At 33.3% G+C, this 14,076-nt stretch overlaps 1 long non-coding RNA gene across 1 annotated transcript; it reads left to right on the top strand.

Moving 5' to 3' along the window:
• The first annotated feature begins 1,198 nt into the window (after positions 1 to 1,198).
• Positions 1,199 to 7,661, top strand: LOC128210303 (uncharacterized). Its single transcript, XR_008257140.1, has 3 exons — positions 1,199 to 1,305; positions 6,442 to 6,544; positions 7,249 to 7,661. It is a non-coding gene; the product is annotated as an uncharacterized LOC128210303 (long non-coding RNA).
• Positions 7,662 to 14,076: the final 6,415 nt, after the last annotated feature.

The following is a 14,076-nucleotide window of genomic DNA, read 5'->3' as shown; positions in this document are numbered from 1 at the left end:
TTTTAAATATGCACTTTGTTCTGTATAATATACTAACATGTTGGATTTTTTTTAAAAATGATTGAGTTTGAAAATCCAGTGCCAGTGCAAGTACCCATTTTTGTACACATGGTGGTAAGTTCTCGTTACGGAATGAGTGCTGTAAATTTCTGAAATGTATAACAGATAGTTCTTCCTGGTATGCAAGTGCAACATTAGAAAAGCGTTCATATAATATAAAGCTTTATTAAAAAAATGCCACGGTGAAATATCTCATAAATCTGACGTTTCCAAATGTAATATACAAGCAGGTGACTTGTAAGTGGTTCCATCAATAAATTATTGAAATACTAGAGTTGTCACATGTACGTAGCTCAGGTATTTACGTGTACGTTCTTAAAGGGACTTGTTCATGTTTTATAGGGCCAGAAGTCGAAAAATAAAATATGCGAAATCTTAACAAACCGCCTTTAACAACAAACAAAACATCAACAGTTAAAATAACTATATTATTGTTCACAATAATTTAAAACATGACAGTAAATGCTTAGTAACGGTATTAAAAAAAGATTGACTTTCGGCATGGATTGACACAATTCGGTGAACAGAGTATCTACCAGCTGCTGCTTGGTGATTGCTCGTAAAAATAAGTTAAATAACAGAATTTTTAGCAAAATCCAATTCCAATTCCGAAACTGTTGCCAACATAAACTCTGTGAATGAGTCTCTTTGACCGATAGAAATTAAACTCATAGAACCATTGAGGAACCACATTGAATAATAAGTTATATAGGTGTGGCACGGGGATGACATTTTAACAGCAAGTGTTTCCTTGAACGAACGTTTAAATTATATAGGTGTGGCATGAAGGCGTTTTTTCATAGTAAGTGTTTCCTTTTACGAACGTTTCATTTTAAATGTCAGAAAAACAACAACAACTTAGATTATACAATAGTGCGAGTGTTTCCTACAAACGAAAAATCATTACCAGGTTTCTGAACAAATGTCACAGTAGTATGTCATTAATGATGTTCCGGTGCACAATTGTCAATATTTTGTATTATAAAATCTTAAATGTCAACGCCACTTTTTTATATATATTTCTAGCTACTTGCGCTCAGAACTGCAAATTTCAACATCACATGAGCCATGAAATATTAAATATCAAATTTCAATTTAAACAATTTGTGTAATACTGAGTCATTCAGTGCAGAACATATTCAGTGCAGGTCTGTAATCCATCTTTGTCATATCCCATAATTCAACTTCCTGTTTGGACAGAGTCTGTTCCAGCTCAGATTATGAAGGTTAAACATGTAAAAAATGGTAAGCATCGATGTTGTTTAATATCTTTTTTGCTATCTTGAAAGTTCAAAACAATGGCAAATTGACTTTTAATATTAATGGGACTTTTATTCAAATATAAACGTTTTTATCGATCTGCAGCCATTTGTATACAAATTCAAGTTGTCCAACGGTTGTCTATTAGCCATTTTTCACATGTAAATGTTTTGATTGATTAATAATCATTATTGGATAAAAAAACACATTTTGGCTCACTTTGACCAAATTTAAAAATTAATCTGTTATATAAAATTGGCTGCAGATGCGATTATTTTAGAAGTATAACAAAAATTATACATGCGATTTTATTAAAAAAAACACCCTCATTTATCAGACAACAAGTGCATCTATAACACCAACTGGAACTTGTCTTCTCCGAATCATTCTGCACATGATTTTGTACCATCAATGTCTGGAGGGCTGCCAGAGCTCTAAACATGGCAGCTATTACCCTCTGACATCTAAATATTAGGATAATAACTCATAATGGGAAGGGTCTGTGAGATTTAACACATTTTTCGCCAAGTGGTTAAATGTGGCCATTGTTTGTGAATCTGCCTTCAAAAGTAATCCTAAATCTGTGTGATATAAATAAAAGAATATACACGTATATATGATATTTTACAATTCCTTCGTAATACTCCAAAGGAAGAAAGTAATTAAACAATAGTTATTGAAACACATTTTATAAACAGTTCAGGCAAACCCCTTCAGCAAGATAAAAAAAAACACATTAGTTTTCTACATGATGAACGTGTAGACCGAAATGTTTAGTAGAAGTGTTAAAATGATTATTATATAGTTATTATGTAAGGGCAGGTTTCCACAAACGGGCATGTTTTGGTCTTTGTAAAGACATTTTTCCACAAACGCACAGGTTTTAAAAAGAGATTCCCACAAACTGGCAAATTCGTATCCAAAATGACGTCAAAGTACTGAAACCGCCAAAACGTTCCTATCACTTGGCATTCCAGAAATTATTGTACGCCGGCGTCACGGAGTAGTTCCATTATAAGCGTTAGTTGGTTTGTTTTCTATGTTATTACACTGTTGTTTAATTACGAATTTATATGTTAAACAACAATAATTAATGTCTTTAGTTTAAAATTAAGAAGGCGGTCAGCAACGACTTATTATGCAACATTAGACGCATAAATACGAATACCAAACAAAATGTACGTTACATTCTAAGTTAGATGGCAGGTTTTACGGAAATCCTTGTAAGTTAAGAATGACTGAAAAAAACTGTACAGTCTTATACGTACTATGCCTTTTGCTATAATATTCAGGGGCGGATCCATGATTTGACATTAGAGGGGGCGTGACTTAGGGGCGAACCATTTTTGCTTGCGCCCCACCCTTAGAAACGAATTTTATTTGGCGCCAAGTGTTGGCAGGGCAGTTTGGGGTCCTCCCCAAGATAATTTTACAATATCTAGTAAGAAATGGTGCATTTTGGGCGTATTTTATTACCTTTCTTCTCCTATATTGAAATAAAAAGTAAACTTGGACGATTTATTTTTATTTGATTTATTTTTTTAGGGGGGTGGGGGGCAATATCAGCAAATGCATTCCTTTGGCCAAACACAAACAATATCAGGCATATATACACCAATGGCCATACAAAAGAACAATTAAACATATTTACGAGAGCGAGAGTATCAGTACGTTTCTTCAAAGCCTTGAATACAATTTTTTAAAGATTTTTGATATTCCGACCTTTATTACTTGACATGATATAAACAAAACAAAATATAGTGTTAAATTTAACAAATACATGTATTTTCATAAAAATAATTGAAATGGAAGTAATTACACCTCATGTTGACTTCAGAGTCATAGGCATTATTACCACAAAACTCTAGTTTCCAGGGGGGTTTAAGTTCAGATCATAAGTTTTCAAACAATTATAAGGTACAAACCTTTATTTTTAGACAATTAAAGTAGAAACCCATCCTTCAAGATGATTTTTAATTGTGCGAACGAACTTGTTTTGAAATATTCGCAACAATGTGGAATTTCAGGTACACGTAACATTTCATTCAACAATTACTGCATAGCAGTAACGCGAGCAACTTTTTCAAATGGTCACTCCCTGCACTGTGAAGTACGCAGATTTTCGACAATCGAAGCTTTTCGAAAGATGATGCCAAGCATTTTAAGCCTGCCATAAATTTATTAAATTTGAAATCCCTGTCAGGTATATGAATCATGTATTCAGTGAGGCAGGATGATTGACGCTCCCCGGATGTAGGCAGGGTGGTGTTTATGTTTGTTGCTTTTTCAGTTCATAAACAAGAAAATCTGGAAACTATATTACTTCCACATGAGCGTCTTTAACTGAAGTTCAATGTGGTGAACCTGTGTTAAGTATTAAATGTAATCAAATTGGTAAGAGCAGTTGATTTAGTCATTCGTTCTACATGAACTTTGGTTTCTTAGGTAACAAGACTATTGTATTTAATTTAATAATGAATTAAAAGAAATCGAAATTAATTACGCCTAAAAAAAATATGTCTGTTTCGGGTAACCCGACCCTACCTATAAAAATGCGCCGACCCTAACTATTTTTTTCCGTTTCTGAGCAAAACAAATATTCGTTAGCGAATAGAGAGTTACGAAGGGCGGAAAAAAGCAGATTTTAATCAGAATTATTGTTTATATGATAAAACAAAGTCAGGCAATGACAGTTATGTATGAAAGACTGCCATGTGCAAGAAAACACTCTGAACTTACGACAGATTTAAAATAATAATAATAATAATAAAAAAATCCCTACCCACCCTACCTAGAAATTTTGGGAAGGTTACCCTAAACAAACATTTATTTGGCCTTATAGCAACAAAATGGCAGCTCATCAATATCACTCATAGAAAACCAAAGAGCATTGGTTATTTCCATGTTCTTTTAATCATACATTCTACATGAACTTAGGTTAGTAGATTATTGTATTTAATTTTAAAAGAAATCGAAATGAATTTATAGTAACAAAATGGCAGCTCATCAATTACCACTCATTGAAAACCTTACAAGAAGATATGGAAAAGTTCAGTTAAACAGAATCCAGGAAACGATGATGTGAAAATTTGTTCAATTGCTATAATATATTTTATGAAATACTTCTGTTGGAAAGGGAACATTTATTATAATAATTGCAACCACTTCATTCCAAGCACCTAAGCGTCAGAAGTTCCGCTACATTTGATTTGAAAATATAGACACAGCTGTTTAGTTTTTTTGGCAACTGTTTCGTAGAAATCAACTCGAAGCATTACTTCATCTTGATATACAGAAGTTGTAACCATAGATGGTTTTTCATATAAAACTTGAAACTGTGCCTTTTTATGTTGTGTAACTCAATTATACATGGAGCTCATAATCTTTCGTTCCAGCATTTCTTGGAACGAACCATAACTAAAGCGACCACAGGAGTGACGAATACCCCCACACGTTGAAAATTGACCATAACAGCATCAAACATATGTTGCTTGTAATCGAAGTCGAACTTGACCTTTATTTTAGAATAAAACGTTTGTACCTAAACTTTTTTAATATATCTATCATGCGTTATCGTGCGGACGCCTTCTTTGCAAATTCTTAGGTGAAAAGCGCACATTATTCCGTAAATTAATAAATCCTACAAGCCTTTCATGAGTTATTGTACCGACACATACTTCGGAGGGAAAATCCGAGTTTAAAATGAGACATAACTCCGTCAGAAATCTGTAATTTGTAAACGAAGTCGAACATGACTTTTATTTATGGCTTTAAACATGTGTACGAAACATTATTAAAGTCCGTCGACTCTTTCATGAGCGATCTTCAGGATAGAACAAACTGATCGACCGACCGACCGACATGCGAATGACAAGCGCACTTCTATATAACCCCAAATTTGTTTTGTTATGGTATTATTAGCATAGGTAGAAACTACTTCTATAATGTCGTGATTTGGTTATATAAGAACAAGAGTGTCGCGAAGCGAAAGCGAGCGTTCGTCTGCTTTTCAGTCGGCAATGATTTAGCCAGTGATATGGGCCCTGCTGAACGTAAACATATTGTCTCTAACACGTGTACCAAGTTTCTTTCGAGCTTATTTTGAAACTTCAGGATTTTATTCGACGACGAGTAACATTCACGTGAAGGCTGTGACAATACCAATAGTTTGTTCTTCTCCGAAAAAAGCATGACAATATCGTAACATTTTTCCCTTTGAGAAAATCAACAAACATGCTAAAACTGGTATCGGATCCGCCCCTCCTGTTTTTTTTTTGTTTTACAAATAGAAAAGTACTTTGTTTCACCCACTCACTCCAACTAGGTTTGGCCTTACCGTACCGACCAAGGATAAACTAATCATTTCCAATAGCCATCATTAAAACCAAATCAACAATTAACTTGAAATATTTTGATAGACATTACGCGAAGAAATGAGCGAACAGTACTCAAACAACTATAATTTTATTTCTATATAAACATATGTAACACCTTAATTTGTCTTAATTTTTTGCTTTAAACAATTTTAAAGTACTTACTTTGATAACAACAAGGAACATGCATGCAAAATGGGGAATATCAAATCACAAGCAAAGTAGTTATTTGACTCTTTTGTAAAAATGTAAGCTCTAATTTGACATAATTATGAGAATGTATATATTACGTACAAAACTCTCAGGAAACCGTAATTATTTAGTTTTTTTTATATATATTTTGTGACAGCACAATTAGCTTCCCTCTTTGCACTATTTTTTCTCCAAATTTTTTTTGCAGAAGTTGACACTTGTTACATATGAATCTGACCACTCCCTGAGCTTCATGACATTTCCTCTGAACTTGATCCGTCGCATGAGGCTGCCCTGTGGGTCAAAAATAATAAATACCTTTTTGTGTAAAACCATCCAATAAGTCTAGTGTCGTTAGCAAAGAAAACGTATCTGACATCATTTACCATCATAGAGCCAATAAAACTGACCATAGGTCTTTAATCAAACAGATGCTGCAGATACATTAAAAATTCATAAGAATTCAGTGACCATGACTTATGGCTGGAAAGAATTTGCAAACTAGATGACAAAGACGAATTTACTGTCATAATATTATATCTTGTCTTATTTTTAGTGGGCAGCCATCAAGACCTAGGGTCAAGGAAGGGACAGTGAGGGCCTGTGACGGTGTTTCAACCATTAAATTGAAGAAGTTTAAATCAGCTCTTCACAAGGAGGTACAAAAGGTCTTTAAGTCTAATGACAGCTCTTCAGTGCAGAAGGTCGAAACTGTTGTCCAACATGCTAGTAAAACATGGTTAACTATCTGCTGACCAAGTATATAGTGTTACCCAGCTGAAATGGGAGACCCTTGAAAGGCTATTGGGCTGTGGTCAGTTTCTGGTCAGTATCATGAACACCCCTTGACCTACAAAAGATCCGATACTGGTCCTATGATAACCATCTATAGGTTTGTATTTGTAAATTTGGAAAATATGATTGACCCATGATGGATCATTGAACTCAATAATCTACTGCCACTCTATTATTTTCCTTAATTTTAAATTTAGTAAGGACATTTTTTTCAAAATATCAGCATACAAATAGTTCTCTCAAACCGAAATACACTCGAACACTCTGGTCAGCGGACATTTTAACATTCAGGTCTGCTTAAATATTTCTGAAATGCGATATGTTTAGCCTAAGTTCAAGGGGCTGTTTCCTGTTTGAGGAACCGATTAATGAATACAGCTACATCTCAATTTTATAACTGACAAATTACCATAGAAATATATTGAACAATCAAACTTTCCAAAACCTGATATTTTAATAAAATGTGTCATTTCATTTTTAATAATGACTAAATTAATACCTGTCTTTTAATATAACCTCCCTATTCTATGCAAAAGGACCAGGGTGTTGTCGGTTTTTTATTTTCCAGCCTGACAGGCATCAAATGGCAACGTCTGCAGTGAACACATGACCTCTCACCTGTCTTCATCTCCATGGCAACGCAACGACATTCCTTCTGATCTTCATGATATTTTTTGGAAATTGATTCAAGGGTCCCTGTAAGAAATTTGAACATCTTATTAAATATTTTAGTTGGAACTGAGTGTCGACATCTGTATGCCATGCCAGATTGAGTGTTGAAAAATCAGGAAAGTTCTTTCCTTACATTAAATTATATATTAGAACATGCAGAAACTGCAGGATCTGGTGAATACATATATATTTTAATGACTTGCCTTCACCAGCAAAAAAGTAATTCAAAAGTAAACCATAAAAGAATAGTTGAATGGAATACTGTAGCGATGTTCTAGCTTAATAAAATTGTAGAAATCGATAGAAAGATAAAATGTAGGTAAATTAAACGAATGTTTATTATTTTTTGGTCGTTGTTTTTTGGGTCGGCAGGGGTATTTTTTAATTTAAATGTAGGTATTACCCCCTTGAAACGGTCAGCGAATCGAGGAGAGTTCACCGTCAGTATTTGTTCCAATGCCGAAATAATTTGACATGTATTTTAACAAATTATTAACGCACAGCATTTTTTTGGTATCTTTATGCACGTGTGTGCAACGATGTTAACCAACGTATTTCTTGTAAATTGCATTCAGCTTCGTTCCAGATTGCAGACATTGATTGCAGCAATTTCTCCATTTAATTACATGTTAGATCCAATTGACAAAATTGAATCTCAATAATTTGATCGATGCAAATGACTTCCTGTGACGTGACAATTTCATCACCACGTGATCAACCCTCCACCTTGTGCAGCTCCTAATGACATTGTCATTTTTTGACAGGCCGGTCATTATAATGAAACAGTCATCAAATTTGAGACGGAAAAAATGATCAAATTTCGACTCAACATCCCCTTGATAACAATGGGTTGGTATAATGTCAGTTTCTATGTTTGTAGATTTGATACTATTTCGTTACAATACTTTCACTAATGGTGGGGCTATATGGTACAAATCAATCTATTACATGAAAACTAGGTATAGAATTTTTTGGTATTTAAGTATAACTAAATTCAATTTGTTTATGAAAAACAACATCTAATAACTTTAAATCCTTTAAATATAAAACAACTGCAAAAAATATATAATTTAAATATTGTTATATGAATCGCATATAAAGTAAAATATTTTTTATCATGCATGAATTGAAAACTACATCCAACACCAGGTTTTAATGGAGAAAAATAGCCCAAGTTCTGAATGATTTTATTTCCGTTTCCATGGTACCTTTTCAGAATTACACAGAAAGTAGGATAGATAAAAGAAAAAAAGAAGAACAATTATTCTAACGAATACAATACCCCTACTATATGGTACACTGATTAAAGTAAAAAAACTTCAAAAAACAGAAAGATAAAGATAAGACCAATATCCTGATGGCAAACTAGATTTAAAGTCTCTGATGTTTGTGGAAGAATCGCTTGACAAAGCATACATGTAAACATAACGTAAGATCCCTCCAGACAAATTGTCTATTAGCGGAAAGCATACTTCCTCATTTTGGGGTTGTTTTGTAAACAAACGTCTTTTAAAATCCAATCCCTTTAGACGATCACACAAGTGATGCCTACTGTTCCAGCAAATGTTACATGGTTCCTCTGATACTTGTAAAAAGTTCTTAGAAAATTGCCAGGAATGTAAAACCGCGGAATGTGAAACTTAGTTCAGTTAGTTCAACGTTCAATTATTTCATTAAGGAGCCAAACACATACTACAGCCAAACACATACTAAAGTACTTAATTAAACCCATTGTCCTTTTTGAAAGCTTCATGTTTTTTTTGTTTCTTGTTTAAATTTCTATTTCAACATAGACTGCTTCCCAAATATCTTACAATATTGAACTCACTGTGCGCATCAAAGATCTTCTTGATGCCCTCGAATGGCTCTAACTTATGCATCGCAATGTCTTCTTTAATTTCAGACAGCAATTATTGAATTTCATGGGAGATCTGTGTCCAAATGATAGAAAAAAATATTCGTAATTTTAGGATTTTTTTTAATTTTCAAAACATTTAAAGGAGCACCGTATAGGCTTATGCCAGAATATAGTTTGTTTTAATTTAAATGCATTCATTATCGTATTGAACTCACTTGTCCAAAATGATCAAAATTAAAATGCATATGATTTAGGTATGGTTAAAGATATGGGTGATGGCGCTTTTTACTATAAACATTGTGGACACCTAGCTTTAATTAATTAAGAACAACAACATTTATAAAAGGGAAATATTATTTTTATCTGTACATAAATCATATGCATTTTTTGTTTGTTTTGATATATAAGTTCAATGAGTCAAAACGTGACAATGCATTAAAATTAGAAGAAAAAAACAACTTGTTGCATCAACCTATAATGCGCACACACTAAACCAGAAATCCTTTTTTTATTTCGCATACCTTCATGTGTATGTCTAATTATATATGATGAGTATATTACCCTATAATGGGGCTTTCATATGATAGGACATTTAATCATACATATGGGTCCAAAACTGCATGGCAAAATCTCGACGGTAATCCATCCATGAAATTACAATGTCTCGAAACTGAGACACCACGTGATCAGCGTTATTTCGCTCTTTGTGAAGTCAATATCATAATTATGTATCAAAAACACAGTCAAAAACATGAATAAGAAAAAAAAGTCCTTCATTTTGGGTATTTTGGGGTAATTACAGCTCTTTCAGGTATGTGAGACTAATGACAGTATAATCGAGACCGTTATTTCCCTGGTCTCCTATTTGACGCCGTGTATTTTTTTGTTCTTTCACAAGGTAATAGTTTGATGACATAGTTAATAGAAAATTAAGCGACTTGGATAATCGGAGCAATTTATTACCTTTGAAGGAAATTTGAAGTGTTAAAAGAAAAATGGTTTCAGTATTCGTCGATATTTCAAGTTGTCAAAGTCACAAAGTAATAATACATTTCTTATTGTGATGGAAAAACTTGACTTTAAACCTTAACATGATGTTGTATCGTGTAAAATGAAAAACAACAACAACAACAACAGCAGCAGCAACATCAACATATTTATGTTTTTAGGTTTGCCTTTAAGAGTTTACGGGTCAATATGCTCAAAGAAAAAAACGCTCAAGTTACAGGTTTACAAAACAAACTCATGGCAATGTGTATTAATAAACCAAATAAAGAACCTTTTCGAAAAAATGTGAAAATAGCTTAGTGGCACAAAAATAATCAAAACGTCATATTTTTGCTCCACATAATTTGATGTTCGGGTTTGGAAGTTCAGTGCAAGATTTTCATTGATTGACTATTGCAAGTCATTTTCAAACTTCAATCTCAGATCAGCAATACGCGTTTATCCTAAGTCAGAATCAGTAAATCTTATCTTGAAAAGCCCAAATGAGGATAGTGATATGACACTTGGTGGCCGATTTTAAACACCCATGACATCTATGTGTGTCGGTGGAAAATTTGATCTACTTAGGATATGTTTTCATCGGCTTACCAAGATAGCTATCAACTGCTTTTGGTTTTTCAAAAATATTGCTTTGCCTTTTCTTTATTTACAAAATAGTCACCAAACACAAAGAAAATCATCCTTCAAAGGCTTCATGGGATCTTTTCAGCAATTTTCATTGTTTACCCAAGTTGAATAACGCTATTTTTACAAAACAAAATACCGTCTGCGCGCACCGTCTTATATCAGTGATAGCGCTAGATTTTAAGTACACCTGAGATTATATGGGTCTAAACATTCTGAATAGTTTCAATATCCCTAGTAACACTTTAAAGGGATTTTTAAATTTCAAAAGCCTTTATTACCACCTTAATTTGTCTTAATTTTTTGCTTTAAACAATTTTAAAGTACTTACTTTGATAACAACAAGGAACATGCATGCAAAATGGGGAATATCAAATCACAAGCAAAGTAGTTATTTGACTCTTTTGTAAAAATGTAAGCTCTAATTTGACATAATTATGAGAATGTATATATTACGTACAAAACTCTCAGGAAACCGTAATTATTTAGTTTTTTTTATATATATTTTGTGACAGCACAATTAGCTTCCCTCTTTGCACTATTTTTTCTCCAAATTTTTTTTGCAGAAGTTGACACTTGTTACATATGAATCTGACCACTCCCTGAGCTTCATGACATTTCCTCTGAACTTGATCCGTCGCATGAGGCTGCCCTGTGGGTCAAAAATAATAAATACCTTTTTGTGTAAAACCATCCAATAAGTCTAGTGTCGTTAGCAAAGAAAACGTATCTGACATCATTTACCATCATAGAGCCAATAAAACTGACCATAGGTCTTTAATCAAACAGATGCTGCAGATACATTAAAAATTCATAAGAATTCAGTGACCATGACTTATGGCTGGAAAGAATTTGCAAACTAGATGACAAAGACGAATTTACTGTCATAATATTATATCTTGTCTTATTTTTAGTGGGCAGCCATCAAGACCTAGGGTCAAGGAAGGGACAGTGAGGGCCTGTGACGGTGTTTCAACCATTAAATTGAAGAAGTTTAAATCAGCTCTTCACAAGGAGGTACAAAAGGTCTTTAAGTCTAATGACAGCTCTTCAGTGCAGAAGGTCGAAACTGTTGTCCAACATGCTAGTAAAACATGGTTAACTATCTGCTGACCAAGTATATAGTGTTACCCAGCTGAAATGGGAGACCCTTGAAAGGCTATTGGGCTGTGGTCAGTTTCTGGTCAGTATCATGAACACCCCTTGACCTACAAAAGATCCGATACTGGTCCTATGATAACCATCTATAGGTTTGTATTTGTAAATTTGGAAAATATGATTGACCCATGATGGATCATTGAACTCAATAATCCTTTTTGAAAGCTTCATGTTTTTTTTGTTTCTTGTTTAAATTTCTATTTCAACATAGACTGCTTCCCAAATATCTTACAATATTGAACTCACTGTGCGCATCAAAGATCTTCTTGATGCCCTCGAATGGCTCTAACTTATGCATCGCAATGTCTTCTTTAATTTCAGACAGCAATTATTGAATTTCATGGGAGATCTGTGTCCAAATGATAGAAAAAAATATTCGTAATTTTAGGATTTTTTTTTTAATTTTCAAAACATTTAAAGGAGCACCGTATAGGCTTATGCCAGAATATAGTTTGTTTTAATTTAAATGCATTCATTATCGTATTGAACTCACTTGTCCAAAATGATCAAAATTAAAATGCATATGATTTAGGTATGGTTAAAGATATGGGTGATGGCGCTTTTTACTATAAACATTGTGGACACCTAGCTTTAATTAATTAAGAACAACAACATTTATAAAAGGGAAATATTATTTTTATCTGTACATAAATCATATGCATTTTTTGTTTGTTTTGATAATATAAGTTCAATGAGTCAAAACGTGACAATGCATTAAAATTAGAAGAAAAAAACAACTTGTTGCATCAACCTATAATGCGCACACACTAAACCAGAAATCCTTTTTTATTTCGCATACCTTCATGTGTATGTCTAATTATATATGATGAGTATATTACCCTATAATGGGGCTTTCATATGATAGGACATTTAATCATACATATGGGTCCAAAAACTGCATGGCAAAATCTCGACGGTAATCCATCCATGAAATTACAATGTCTCGAAACTGAGACACCACGTGATCAGCGTTATTTCGCTCTTTGTGAAGTCAATATCATAATTATGTATCAAAAACACAGTCAAAAACATGAATAAGAAAAAAAAGTCCTTCATTTTGGGTATTTTGGGGTAATTACAGCTCTTTCAGGTATGTGAGACTAATGACAGTATAATCGAGACCGTTATTTCCCTGGTCTCCTATTTGACGCCGTGTATTTTTTTGTTCTTTCACAAGGTAATAGTTTGATGACATAGTTAATAGAAAATTAAGCGACTTGGATAATCGGAGCAATTTATTACCTTTGAAGGAAATTTGAAGTGTTAAAAGAAAAATGGTTTCAGTATTCGTCGATATTTCAAGTTGTCAAAGTCACAAAGTAATAATACATTTCTTATTGTGATGGAAAAACTTGACTTTAAACCTTAACATGATGTTGTATCGTGTAAAATGAAAAACAACAACAACAACAACAGCAGCAGCAACATCAACATATTTATGTTTTTAGGTTTGCCTTTAAGAGTTTACGGGTCAATATGCTCAAAGAAAAAAACGCTCAAGTTACAGGTTTACAAAACAAACTCATGGCAATGTGTATTAATAAACTAAATAAAGAACCTTTTCGAAAAAATGTGAAAATAGCTTAGTGGCACAAAAATAATCAAAACGTCATATTTTTGCTCCACATAATTTGATGTTCGGGTTTGGAAGTTCAGTGCAAGATTTTCATTGATTGACTATTGCAAGTCATTTTCAAACTTCAATCTCAGATCAGCAATACGCGTTTATCCTAAGTCAGAATCAGTAAATCTTATCTTGAAAAGCCCAAATGAGGATAGTGATATGACACTTGGTGGCCGATTTTAAACACCCATGACATCTATTGTGTGTCGGTGGAAAATTTGATCTACTTAGGATATGTTTTCATCGGCTTACCAAGATAGCTATCAACTGCTTTTGGTTTTTCAAAAATATTGCTTTGCCTTTTCTTTATTTACAAAATAGTCACCAAACACAAAGAAAATCATCCTTCAAAGGCTTCATGGGATCTTTTCAGCAATTTTCATTGTTTACCCAAGTTGAATAACGCTATTTTTACAAAACAAAATACCGTCTGCGCGCACCGTCTTATATCA

This window comes from Mya arenaria, chromosome 12 (genome assembly GCF_026914265.1).
Source record: "Mya arenaria isolate MELC-2E11 chromosome 12, ASM2691426v1".
NCBI lineage: Eukaryota > Metazoa > Mollusca > Bivalvia > Myida > Myidae > Mya > Mya arenaria.
The sequence above is the reverse complement of the archived record's forward strand: the minus strand, read 5'-3'. Positions and strand labels throughout refer to the sequence as shown.